General features: G+C 42.5%; 1 protein-coding gene across 8 annotated transcripts in view; it reads left to right on the top strand.

Annotated features, from left to right (window-relative positions):
* Positions 1 to 12,351, top strand: part of B3GALT1 (beta-1,3-galactosyltransferase 1) — a 403,400-nt gene that overhangs the window by 41,651 nt on the left and 349,398 nt on the right. The window contains exon 2 of one of the 8 annotated variants that reach the window (XM_059727314.1): positions 5,698 to 5,761. The exons of the other annotated variants lie outside the window; for them this stretch is intronic. The gene's annotated coding sequence lies outside the window, so the exon portion shown is untranslated. The remainder of the gene's footprint in view (positions 1 to 5,697; positions 5,762 to 12,351) is intronic. 8 annotated transcript variants of the gene reach the window in all.

Genomic DNA, 12,351 nt, shown 5'->3' with positions numbered 1-12,351 from the left:
AGGTAACCATGCCTTTGCTCTAGCAATTCTACTCGTAAGACTTTTAGTACTCTTGTTCAGCAAGCAAATTGATCAATTACATTTATATTCCCCACCTATCCGAAGCTGTTAAACACTTAAAAGTCCATTTCACTTTTCTCGTAACTCTCATAATGATAGGAGACTTACAAAAACTACAAAAATGTGTCTCTTCTCACTACAGCAGAAATACAAATTTTTCAGAGTACCTATTTATTCTTCAACTTTTGCTGGGCAACTACATTTTTTCTGTGTTTGGACAGTTTTCAGTGATATTACCTGGCATGTTTTTCACTGAGGCCACTGACAGGAGTTAAAAAGAAGGTGTGCTTGGTATGTAATGTGCATCCCATTGTGCTTCCTGCCATGCTGCACATGCATGGCAAGAGGTGTGACTGTGGGATCAAGTATCAGATTTTGTCATACCATGTTGTCAGTGCAGGCAGCAATTCTACAGCCTGCGCTAGTCTTTGTTCCTGTGACTGGAAATGCAGGGTAAACCCCCCTGGCTAGGAGCTTCTATCAGCTAATGAGTCTCCCAGCTGCAGGGGTTAGGGATCCACCAAGATTGGGAGCTCCCAGCCGAGGGAGCTCATTGTACTCATCCAGCTGGACCCCCTGATCAGCTGACCAGTAAGTACTCCTAGATTTGGGAGTATGTGGATTTGTGTTCGGGAGGCTGAGAGCACTGGCATCAGTTAAAGTCATGGTAGGAACCAGCAACAATATGATTTCACATATTTTGTGTAGTGACTTTAGCACTTATTTATTCCTCATTTTATCATGCCATTAACTGAATGAATGTGAAGCTACATCTGTGTAAGTGTAACATGTCAGGGGCCTGAGAGAGAGAATCCCAGAACTCAGCATTTAACATAGCCAAAATGGGGGAAATTTAATGTAACCTAGAATATAGTTGGATTTCAAATCAAGAGAAGCCTCTGTCATAGTATGAGTATAAACAGGATGTTATATCCATGTGCATAATATTCTGGCCTGTAAATATCAGTGACCAGATAGAAAATTTAGTGAAGCTGGTACAACTCTCAAATCATGTACTGAGCTGCTGATGAGTTGAATGAAACAAAGTCTATTATTTAATGTCTTATCTATTCTTAAATGAGAAGCAGAAAGATCCTTCCAGCAGTTGCACTGCTTGTTATTCTTTCAGTTTTAGTCCACTCTTCACTGATTTCAACACCACCTACTTTCCCAGCTCTTTACAAGACATGCTTTCTAGGTGTAATCTGTTAGCTAATTAGCTGCAAGCTAATTTTCAAGGAACTTGTAAGTAGCTTTTCCTTGAAACCCAATGTTAAAACAGACAAGGAATATCTCTACTTGCAATGCATGCTGCCAGTCACATTGACAAATTTCACAGAACTACCTAATAATTAGCTGCTCTCTTTCCTTCTACAGTTGTGGTAGTAGTTGGAAGATACAGGACCTGGACAGAACACTGAATTACCCCAAATCTCTGGTAGACGATGATGACAATTTAATTTGAGTTGTATTATCCTGTTGAAAATTCTTAATGGAATGGAGCAAGACTTTTCAAAGAAAAGTTTATTTTAATGAAGGTCCTGGCTTTGGGGAACCCATGGAAGAGGGGCAAGGGCCAGGAAAAAATGCACAAGCTCCTTGCTTTCTATTTAATGCCAGACTTCTAGAGACAGTAGCGTGAGCATTGTGGACAGGGCATAACTGAGATCTTCCAGAGGCAGAAAACTTCTGCCCCACCTATTGGTAGAATACTTCCTGTATGACCAGTGTCACACTTGTTGAGGAGCTACTTATATTTGTATAATTACTTACATAGATACCTACTAACCTAATAACCATATCAAAATTCTTTCAAAGCTTGCCCTGGAGTTACCAACTGTCATGGAGCCAACTTGATCAATATAGACCTGGAAATATAATCCACTTTCTCAACACAGTTCTTGTGTATTAGATACATAGTTGGTAGGGTTGGAAGGGACCTGAGCAGATCATCAAGTCCAACCCCCTGCCACGGCAGGAAAAAGTACTGGGGTCAAATGACCCCAGCAAGGTGTTCATCTAACCTCCTCTTAAAGACCCCCAGGGTAGGAGCCAGCACCACTTCGCTTGGAAGTTGGTTCCAGATCCTAGCTGCCCTGAGAATGAAGTAGTGCCTCCTGAATGTGGAACACCGCAGAGGTGTTGGCACTTTTCTATTAAAGGCCTCACTTTAAGGTGTTACTCAGGGTATATGCACATGTAACAACTGAGTTGGTAACAAAATAGACCATACAAGCTGTTACAGTGAGACTATTGCATTTGCCTCATTCTGTGGTAATGTTTAGGAAACCTCCAGTTTTAACCCTGCTTCATTCAGGGTCAAATTTAGAGAGCTCTAACTTGTATCACTATGGCCCCAGCACATGTTCATTTAGTGGTGTAATAGGATCTGATCCCCGATCCCAACAATTATGCCTTCTGCCATGTCACACAATTTTGGGATAGGAGATCAGATCCAAATCATGTCAATATTACTTACCAGTGCAGGGAAAGACGAGGATAATAATCCCAGGCTCCCCATCCATCAGAAAGTTCAAAGACGCGTGCTGCAGCCTGACACGCATGGGCAGGGCTGGGCAAGGCAGGGCAGTCAGCTGCTTGTTATCCCTGGCTGGTCAGCCCTAGGTCTAGTTTACCTGGGGCTGTCCTAGTAGACAATCTGCGGACTGTTGGCCCTTGCCCAAACATCCTCGGGTTTTTCCCCCACTGAGTACTTTAAACCCCATGCCAGGCAGCTCTGGCTGCGCTACCAGGTGCAGGGTTTAAAGTCCCCAGTGGGAGAAGCCATTTAGTTCCCTCGACTGTGAGCCTCTGATTCCTCCCATGCTTGACAATCCAGCCAGAAGTTCTGGGAGCAGGGTTTAAAGTCTCCAGCAGGGAAAACCCTCAGGCTAGCCCCCTGCCTTAGCATGCTAACCTTGGCCCCGGGACTTCGCTGGTTTTTGGTCCTGGCCACACATTTAAAGGCACTTTACAAACCAACCATAAAAATATGCTGCATTCTACATGGAATATTTTTATAGCTCATTTCCCATTTTATGGTGCCTTAAAATGGGTGAATAAGTAGCATCCACTATTAGCATCCATTTATACCACGATTAAAATGTTAAATCATAGCATAAATGTAATGTGTGAGGAGGCCTATTAGATCATGCAGACCCAACAGTTAGATGGCAACAACTTCTCCATGCTCGAGAGCAGCCCTTTTCCCTCCTTTTTTTTTTTAAGGTGGGCAAAAATGTCTTTTTGTCCATACCCTGAATTTCAGCATCTGCCAGGAGAGCTAATAGTTGTCTAAATAGGAGTCTGTTACAGACCTTGGCCAGAAAAAGGGAGGACAATACGGGGAGCCAAGAATATGGCATTAAAACAGAATAGACGAAACAATGAAAAACAGTAAGGTCAATAAGGTTCGTTCCTTGGAAGAAAGTCTTTACTGGCTGTACTTGTTCCTAAGTAGGGCTTTCTCTGATTTAATTTGTGATTTTTTTTTTTAATTTTTTTTTTCTGATTAAAACTCACGAAAATCTATGTTTTCCCATGATTAAAATGAAACAACACACACACACACACACACACACACACACATCCCAGTAGAACAAGTTTTATTGATATATTTACAATTTTAGAGCAATTTGGAAGTCTACCAGTGCCTCAATCGCTATAATAAAATAAATTCTAAATATCTGTAAATGTTCGCGATTGATTTGGGGTTTTTATCATGGAAAATAAGAGCTCCCCTTGCCCCCTTCATTCGTCAGGGCATGGGTCCAGTTGCAGGTTGTCCCCATCCCCACACTGTTTTGTACCATTGAGCGGCCCTGTTATGCCGATGCCCTGCCCATGCCAGTGCCCCTCACTCGCAAGTCACAGCCTCCCAGCCCTGCTGGTCACACACAGCTTCCTGCCCTCCCCCACACCGCCCCCCAGCCCTGCCAGAAGAGGCCAGAGCTATGGGACCGGGGACCCAGATCCACAGCACCCCGCCCCCACAACATCACCTGAGCCCTGGCTGCCTCATGTGGGAGGTGGCAACTGCTGCAGTGAATCGGAGTCCAGAGCCCAACTCCATCTCCCCCATGTGTAGCACAGCTAGAGCAGAGCCCATGAGGGCATGGATGGATGCAGCCTGCCTGCTGTGGGATCAGGATCCCTGCCCTGCTGCACTCCTGCTGGGGCTTCTGCAGCCCAGTGGGCAGGACTTGGTGTGGCAGGGCAGAGCTGGGCTGGGTGGGGAAACTCAGTGCTGTTGCTGCGAGCCCCTTGCTGCCATGGTGAGGCACCCTCTTCCTGCCCAGCAGCAGCAAGGGGCACAGCCCCGCACCGCCGTCCCTGCTGCTGCCAGGTAGACAGGTGGCACCTTGCCATGGTGGTGCAGGTCTGGTAGCAATGCTCTGCCCTGCCCTGTCCTGCCACACCAGGTCTCACCCACTGGGCCACAGAAGCCCCAGGGGAAAGGCAGCGGGGCAGGGGAGCCCTTCCCCTGCCCTGCACACAAATCTGGGGAGCCCATGTCCCCCATAGCCTCCCTGTCACAGGACTGCATGGAGCAGTAGGGAGCCAGCCCCCCAGATGAGCCTCCCATGGCTCCATCCTGCTCCCTGCCTGGGCCCTGCAGCCGTACATTCCAGCCCTGGGCCCCAAACCCTACCGCCCATCCCAGCTGGGTAGCAGCCCCAGGCCTGCCCAACTCCCTCCCTCCCTATGGGGGCTTCAGCCTTCCCCCCCCCACCCCTTCCCCACCTCTTCCCCACCAGACTTACCTGTGGGAGCTGCTCTCCAAGGTGCCTGGCAGCCTGTGTGCATGTGTAGCCTGCAACCCATGGTTTCCCACATTTTTCCTCTTTGAAGGAGAAAATCTGGGTTTTCCTCCTTAAAATGAGAAAATGTGGGTTTTACCACATTTTTCCATGGTGAATGGAAAACCCGGATCCCTGTTCATAAGTAATCTCATATTGAAGTTATAGTTTTGGAAAGGAAGAGGAAAGTGGTTTAAAAAGACCGCTCATTAGTTCCTTGTTGGGAATCTCTTGCAAAATGTAGGAAACTAGCTTTGTACTGTTGTGCTTTTATAGAAGGAAAAATATTTCATAGGTAGAGTAATATATTTCTAGATACTGGAAGGATTTATTTTTTCTGTGTGGCCTATCTGTGACAGTGTTACATTATACCTGTGAAGTTTGGCAACATTTTCAGTATTTTACCAATAGTGTTAGGCTGCTTGCAGAGGTTAAAAAAAAACAACAAAGAGGCACTTTACTTTAAACTCCATACGCTCCCGCGCTGGGCCCAGAGCATGCCCAGAAAAGGCAACGCACTAATTGGACCCCATTGCTTGATATCTGTATAGATTGGGAGCTTTATTGGGTGGTTTTGGCACTTTTATCTAATAGCTGATTGAATCAGCTATTGGGTAAAAGAGCCAAAAAGCCACGCTGAAGTGCCTGATCTATACAGATACTGCAGAGCCAGGTCAAAATAACATGCTGCTTTTTCTAGTAAAGCATGTTTTGTTTTTAATATCTGCAAGCAGCTATAGTAAACTTAATTTTAACACATATATATATTAATTAAAACTTTAAAAGATTTAGGAAACAAGAATAACTCTGGACCATCTTTCCCCTTCTGTGTATACAGCGCCTAGTGCCTTTGTAATCTGATCACGACTGGCCACTACGAGTCAAAGTAATGCAGAAAAAAAGTAAAAATGTTATAATCATAGCATTAATATTATATAATCATGCTATATTGGTATTATTATATTCCCAGAATAGGGATAGGGAATAACCAGCCTGACTAATCTTTATAACAGTTGCATTCCATTTTCATCTCTTTTACTCAACTAAATCCTAATCTTTGAATCGGATCCCTATAATTAAGACCAGATGGAAAGTACATTTCTCAGTAGATAACCTATGAGCAAGGTTTCCAGTAAGAAATGCAACCCAAAATATTGAGGATCTTTTTTTCAGTTAAAATATTGCTTAGGAGCACTGTGAGTTATTGAGTTAACAGATTTTGCTAATTTAATTTTTAAAACAGCATTGCTCTTCTATTTCCTTTTTTGAAATTGAAAAAAAAAACAAAAAACTTATGTACATTTAAACTTAAGTTAAAATGCTTAACTACCTTTTACAGATGTTTGAGAATGTTGTAGCTCGGTGACTTTCCGGGTACCCTGCCCTGCAGTCTGCCATGTATTGCTTTCTCTCTCATCTACAGAGCTTCTGGGTAGGAGAAGAAGCATCAGTATTCTACAGAGTTTCATGTTGGGTCTCTACATTTTTGAAAGAGGAAGGTTGCATTTTGTGAGTTTTAAGGATGTTAATAACCTGTTTGGTTTTTTTGCTTCTGATCATTTGTGTGGCTGTCAACTTCAAAAAGGCTCTCACAGCTTAGCACTGGTGCACACTTAAACATTCAGTACTTCATGGAGTTAATGGAGTCCGAGAAATTTTATCCTGTAAACATCCTCTTCCTTTTTATTCCTGTAGACTTACTCTAATGATTGATATCCTATGTGATTGATTGTCCATTTATTCAGTATTCTAGGAAAGGGAGTGACTTTTATTACTTTTTAATCCCATCTCCCTCTGTAGGGAAGTCTGTTCTGATCTCTGTGGAAATCTCTAGTCAGGCCCTAGTCCTTTAAACCTCTGACAGCTGATGAGCCAGACTTTTAAGTTGAATCTCAAATGTAATCAAAGTACTGTATTAGAATAATATCCATATGGAGCTCTTACAAAAGATACATTGCAGAAATTGTTTTTACAAACAAATGTTTTTACTCACAATTTATTTATGGCAATGCAGCAAGGGAACACTGGATTTTATTCTTGGTTATGTATGTTTTGGTATTTTTTGTACTAGGCTGCTCCAATGTTGTCACACTTTATACATCAAGCATATCTGGGTGGAAACTGTTCCTAATATTATATTTCATAATATAAAAGGCATTTATTCACAATGGCTCATATGAAGGAAAGACTTGGTGTCCCTATTTTAAAGACTACTCATACATGTAAAATTACTCTTAATCGAAGTGAGATCTAAAAATATCTTCCACAGGGAAAAGAAATTCAAGCATACCGTCAGCAGAGAAGCCACAGAAGTCACTACAGATCTTCTTGCTGACATATGCTCATTCTTTTGCTAATGAACTGAAACGTCTGAAATAATACCCTTGCACCCTGACACCTACATTTTGTTGGCTGGCAATTGATAGCATTTGGAAGAAGGGAAAAAAGTGGCCTTCTGTACTTGGCATGTTTTATTTAATAAATGTATACATGATGTTAATATTTTTATATGGTATATATGCAGAGGCTCTAAGTCTCTCAGATATCTGCTAAATGAATAGAATTAAAATGAGTATAATTCGGGTTTTGCTTGCATAGTATCTCTTTGTTTATGCTATGAATGAAAAATGGTTATCACAAATGAACGGAAAGCTCTGCGCAGTATGTAAGCAGAGGGAGAAGCTGCAGGTTTGTTTTCATGCTGTCTTTTGCCTCTATTAGCAGGAGCATTCCCGGTCACAGATGGAATAAGATTCTGTAGGTATTAACACACAATCCTCAGAATATACTATTCAGGATACATGTTTGTGATCCATATAGAAAACTAGATCCTGGACGTAAAGAAAATAGGGTTAGTGTCTCTGAAAAGGAGTCAGTGATTGGAACTATTTTTTATTCCAATGAAACATAAATGGGTTGGTTTGCTTACAGGCCATTTCAGTCAGCCAGCTCTTAGGAACAAGTTTTCTTGGGAGCGTGTTATTAGCTGACTGCCACTGCTTTACAGGAAAACAAAGACTTCTTTCTCCCATAACACTATTGAATATTAGTCACCTAACAAAATTAGCAAAGTCAATAGTGTTTTCATAATACCTACTTTCTGACTAGTATTCTTCATTTTCATTTCAATTATATTTTTGGAATTGAGAATTTTCCACTTGTAATATTGCACGGCAGTACCATTTTGTTGTTAGCTTGGGTGAAAGCACAGTGGCTCATGGGAACAACAGATATTCTGAGGACTCTGGAGATATGCCTATGTAGTGAGTTGTCACAGCATGGATTCAGGTGCTTAAGTTTAGGCAGCAAAGTTTATTTGCTTGTTCTCCCTCTTCTCACAGACAGCAACCACTTGAGAGAGGAAAAGCTCAGGGTTCCATTAGCGTCTTCATACAGGGGTTTTCAATCTTTTTAAAGAAGTGTACCCTTGGTGGCCGTGTTTTTAATACACAAACCCCCCAGGGGGGGGATGAGCGGCCGGACATGGAGCTGGGGTGGGGGTGGCTAGCAGCTGGATGCAGAGTGAGGGTGTTGTGAGCAGCGGCAGCACAGTGTCTGTATGGCCCTGCCCTCGCCCCATGCTGGCCCTGCTCCTGAGGGGCAGTGGCATGGGGGGGCCCCACATACCCCCTGGGATCTTTCAAAGTACCCCCAGGGGTACGTATACCCCTGGATGACAGTCCCTGCCTTAATAAATAGTTTTGATCTCATGAGAAATGTGTAAGGAAAGATGCTGGGGCAGATGCACATACTTTATTCAGAGAACCAGATTTTGCAAGAATACTGGAAAAAAACTGAAACTACATTTTTGTTTCATGTTGGCATCTCAACTGTTAAACAAAATAGTACAATAAAATTTTAAAACAGCATGTATCTTATCCTGCTTTTCCTATACCTTTGTTTTCAACATTGCTAGACTTCAGTAAAAAATTGCACACCATTTTCATCTGGTACTAATTTAACTTTGAACTAATGTAACTTGCACCTTTGATGGAATGATTTCATCAGTATATTAGGAAGTAGAAAATTCAAGCTCAGCTTTAAAAGATGCTGTACAAAGGTGTTTCTTCTCCAGAATCAAGAGAAATGGAGAGTGAGAAGGGATGTTACTGATGTAGGGGGGCCTGATAGCTTTTATATTTCCTAGAAGTTCTGTATTGCTAGAAGTCCGCACCCAATGAGCCAGTCATACCTGAGCAAAACTAATGCAAGAATAGCCTTCATACTTGAGAGATATACAGAAGTATCAGTAGCAGTCAGCACCTACTAAGTTGCCTTGCTCATCTTTTTTCCTCAAGACTGGGGAATTTTTAGGAATGGAGTTGTAGAACGAAGCACTCAAGAATACTGAAAAAATGAGATCTGAGAGTTTTAACCAAAGTGAAACATGTACAGTAAAAAAAAAAAAAAAAAAAGGTGGGGATCTGTAGTAATTATGACATTTGTAGTGATGGTATTGACAGTCTGACATGGCACAATCTCGTTTACAGCGGGAATGATTTGAGTCGGCAGATAAGTATGATTCTTACCCAGGTCATCATCAGTTGTAAGCAATGTTGCTAGCAGTGGGCCTTGCCAACCACACCTGTTGTTATCATGTTGCCCTATTACAAAATTATATTTTTAATTTCAAAGTTTATATAGTAAACAAAAGACAGTGCTAAAGACAGAGACAGTAAATTCAGGGAGAGGAAATATAACTCTATCTGAACCAGACAAAGAGCCTGTTAATCTCCAGATCCTCAAGTTGTTCCATGGGACATTTTAGTTGAATAATTGTAGTCACAGATTTATTGAAAGTTTAGTTACTTATTTTCAAAGTAGCATGCATATTGTAGCATTGGTTTAGGTTAACTGTAAGAGTACCTACTAATCATTTCTTCAGTACAATAAATAGCTTTATAACATTGTATTTTGAAACATTTATCTCAAATATTTATTCTTGGCTTTGCCTTTTTTTGCTGTTTCTGGCTTATTTTGTGTCTGGCCCTCTGGGCATCTCTGAGGGAGGATGCAAAAAGAGCTCCCTATGAGCTCCCTAAGCAAAGGGCCCATACCTGTTGAAGTGTCTTTCGGAGAACTGCTTCTGCCACGTGCTTCCCCAAGCACAGTCTACCTTAAAGGGGCCCAAAGAAAACCAAGGGACACCTAGTATACATATCTGACAACTAAGATGTAGCTTCCTTTGCTTCTCCTCCTGGTTTTTATCCTGCACTGAATAGGTAGGGAGAGACTCTGCTACTTGAGCCTTTTCCTTAATCACAAAGGTAATGGGGCTGGTCCCCCTCAACAGCCAGCCACCATAACTTGACTTTCCAAGTTTACAGAATGGAATTGGCCTTTAAAGTGACTACATGAAAATAGTACTTTCTAATTCAAATAACCTGTACCCTGCATGTCGTCATTTTGTGTCTCAGACATGGGCAGATTTTCACAGATATGCCACAAATTGGGCAATTTATAAGCCTTTATAAACATCAAAGTTCATACATACTCAGAAAGTACTTGTTAGGGCTTTGTAGCTCAGTTTTCCAAAGATTCTGAGCATGTCTGGTGCAGAGACTAAGCTGAGTCTAAGCTGAGCAGACTGTCCTTGCAAATCTAAACTCCTGCAGTTCTACATATACACTTCAGTGATAGCAAAATATTTTGTTAAGCTTTATATTCTAGTTGCACTTAAAGCCAAAATGGTAGAGGAGTTAGATTCAGTTAAAGAAATTTACAAAATATTGTATCATAAGAGTATAAGCCAGCATACACTAAATGCAGTGGGTTTTCATAGGCTGTTGAGTGCTTAGTCTTGCCCAAAAAGCCTGTATTGTTATTTTTGATAATGAGTATGGAAGAACAAACTTTAAATTGATTTTAGTAGCATGATAATACAAATAAAATAATGTTAAGGCAGGGTTTTCAGGGATGACATTAAGAACTTATTTAGTCTAAATGTATCTCATACAGGGGTAGACCTTGGAGGTGAGCACCAATGCACCTGCATGCCCCCCTTCCCCTTTGATTCTTGGTCCAGCCAAAGTTTAAAACCAACTGCCTGGCAGCAGCACCAGTATATTTAGATAGGCAATGCTGAGGAACTCAATTCATAGTTTCATAGTGCTTAGGGTTGGAAGGGACCTAAACAGATCATCAGGTCTGACCCCCTGCCCTGGGCAGGAATGAGTGTGGGGTCATAATACCCCAGTCAAATATCTGTCTAGCCTCCTCTTGAAGACCCCTGAGGTAGGAGAGAGCACCACCTCCCTTGGGAGTCCATTCCAGAGCCTGGCAGCCCTAACTGTAAAGTAATGTCTCCTGACATCCAGCCTGAACCTTCTCTCTAACAATTTGTGACCATTATTTCTAGTAACCTCCAGTGGTGCCCGGGGGAACAGAGCCTCACCCAATTCCAGAGCCTCGCCCAAGTCTCCAGAGTCTGAAATAGAAATCTCCCCAGAAGTGGTGCAAGCACCTACTCAGGATACCTTTTAAGAAACTCTTCGATGCTTATCTTGCTGGGGTGATCTGGCCCCAGCTGACTTCCTGCCCCTTGGGCAGGGGGCTGGACCCAATGATCTTGCGAGGTCCCTTCCAGCCCTAATGTCTATGAGAATACAAAATAAAAAGACACTAAAAAATAATCGCATTAAAAAATCACATTTCATATTAAAATATATGGGAATTAATGTTGCTTACTACAAAACATACAGCCTAACAATTCTTCCTTCTATACTGTTCACACAACATTCAGACTTTTTGCTCTTAAACAGTCCAATCTTTAAGTGACCGGTCCTACCACTTCTTCCATTTAATTTAACATAAAGTAAATGTGAGTTTCTAGGGACTTCAAGAAAACTAAGAACATAAAAGTACTTAAATAGTTTGTAGAGGTTCACCAATATATCGGCCCATATTGTTTTGGCAGCGATAAAAGGAAGAGTGACATTATCGGCAATCTGCTTTTTTTTTGTCTGCTGTGGCCGATAATGTCACCGATAAATGCCACATGCATGCAGCCGCAACATGTACATGGCCAGGAATGCAGCCCAGCAGCTTGCAGATTGGTGTCTGGCTGGTAAGTTTGTGGGGGGAAGGGGGAGGGAAGGGGCGTGGGGGCACCAATTGAGGCTCCCACAGTGAGAGAGGGAATGGGGCTGGGGGTGGGGCAGGGCCCAGCTTGGTGGGGTGGTGAGGTGGCTCCCACCACTGAAGATATGCAGCTCTGCAGCTTGGAGAGCAGCATTGAGCTGGTAGGTCATTGGAGGGAAGGGGCATCCTTCTAGTTTCCCAGGCACCATGCATTTGTGTACAGACATCTGAGGTAACTAGGCAATTGCCCTGGTTTCTCAGGAAAAATGAGGCCTCCCCGATGCCTCTTCTTGCTTGTGTGTCCTCCAAGTCACCTGTTTCCCTTGTTACCTCAGGGCCTTTATATTCATCTTTAATATAGAGCTTTTTTTGATTGTGATTTCTTTTGCTGGACCAAGTAGATAGTTGGGAG

This window comes from Alligator mississippiensis, chromosome 4 (assembly GCF_030867095.1).
Source record: "Alligator mississippiensis isolate rAllMis1 chromosome 4, rAllMis1, whole genome shotgun sequence".
Classification (NCBI taxonomy): Eukaryota; Metazoa; Chordata; order Crocodylia; family Alligatoridae; genus Alligator; species Alligator mississippiensis.
Note: the sequence above shows the minus strand (reverse complement) of the source record. Positions and strands in the feature narration are given on the sequence as shown.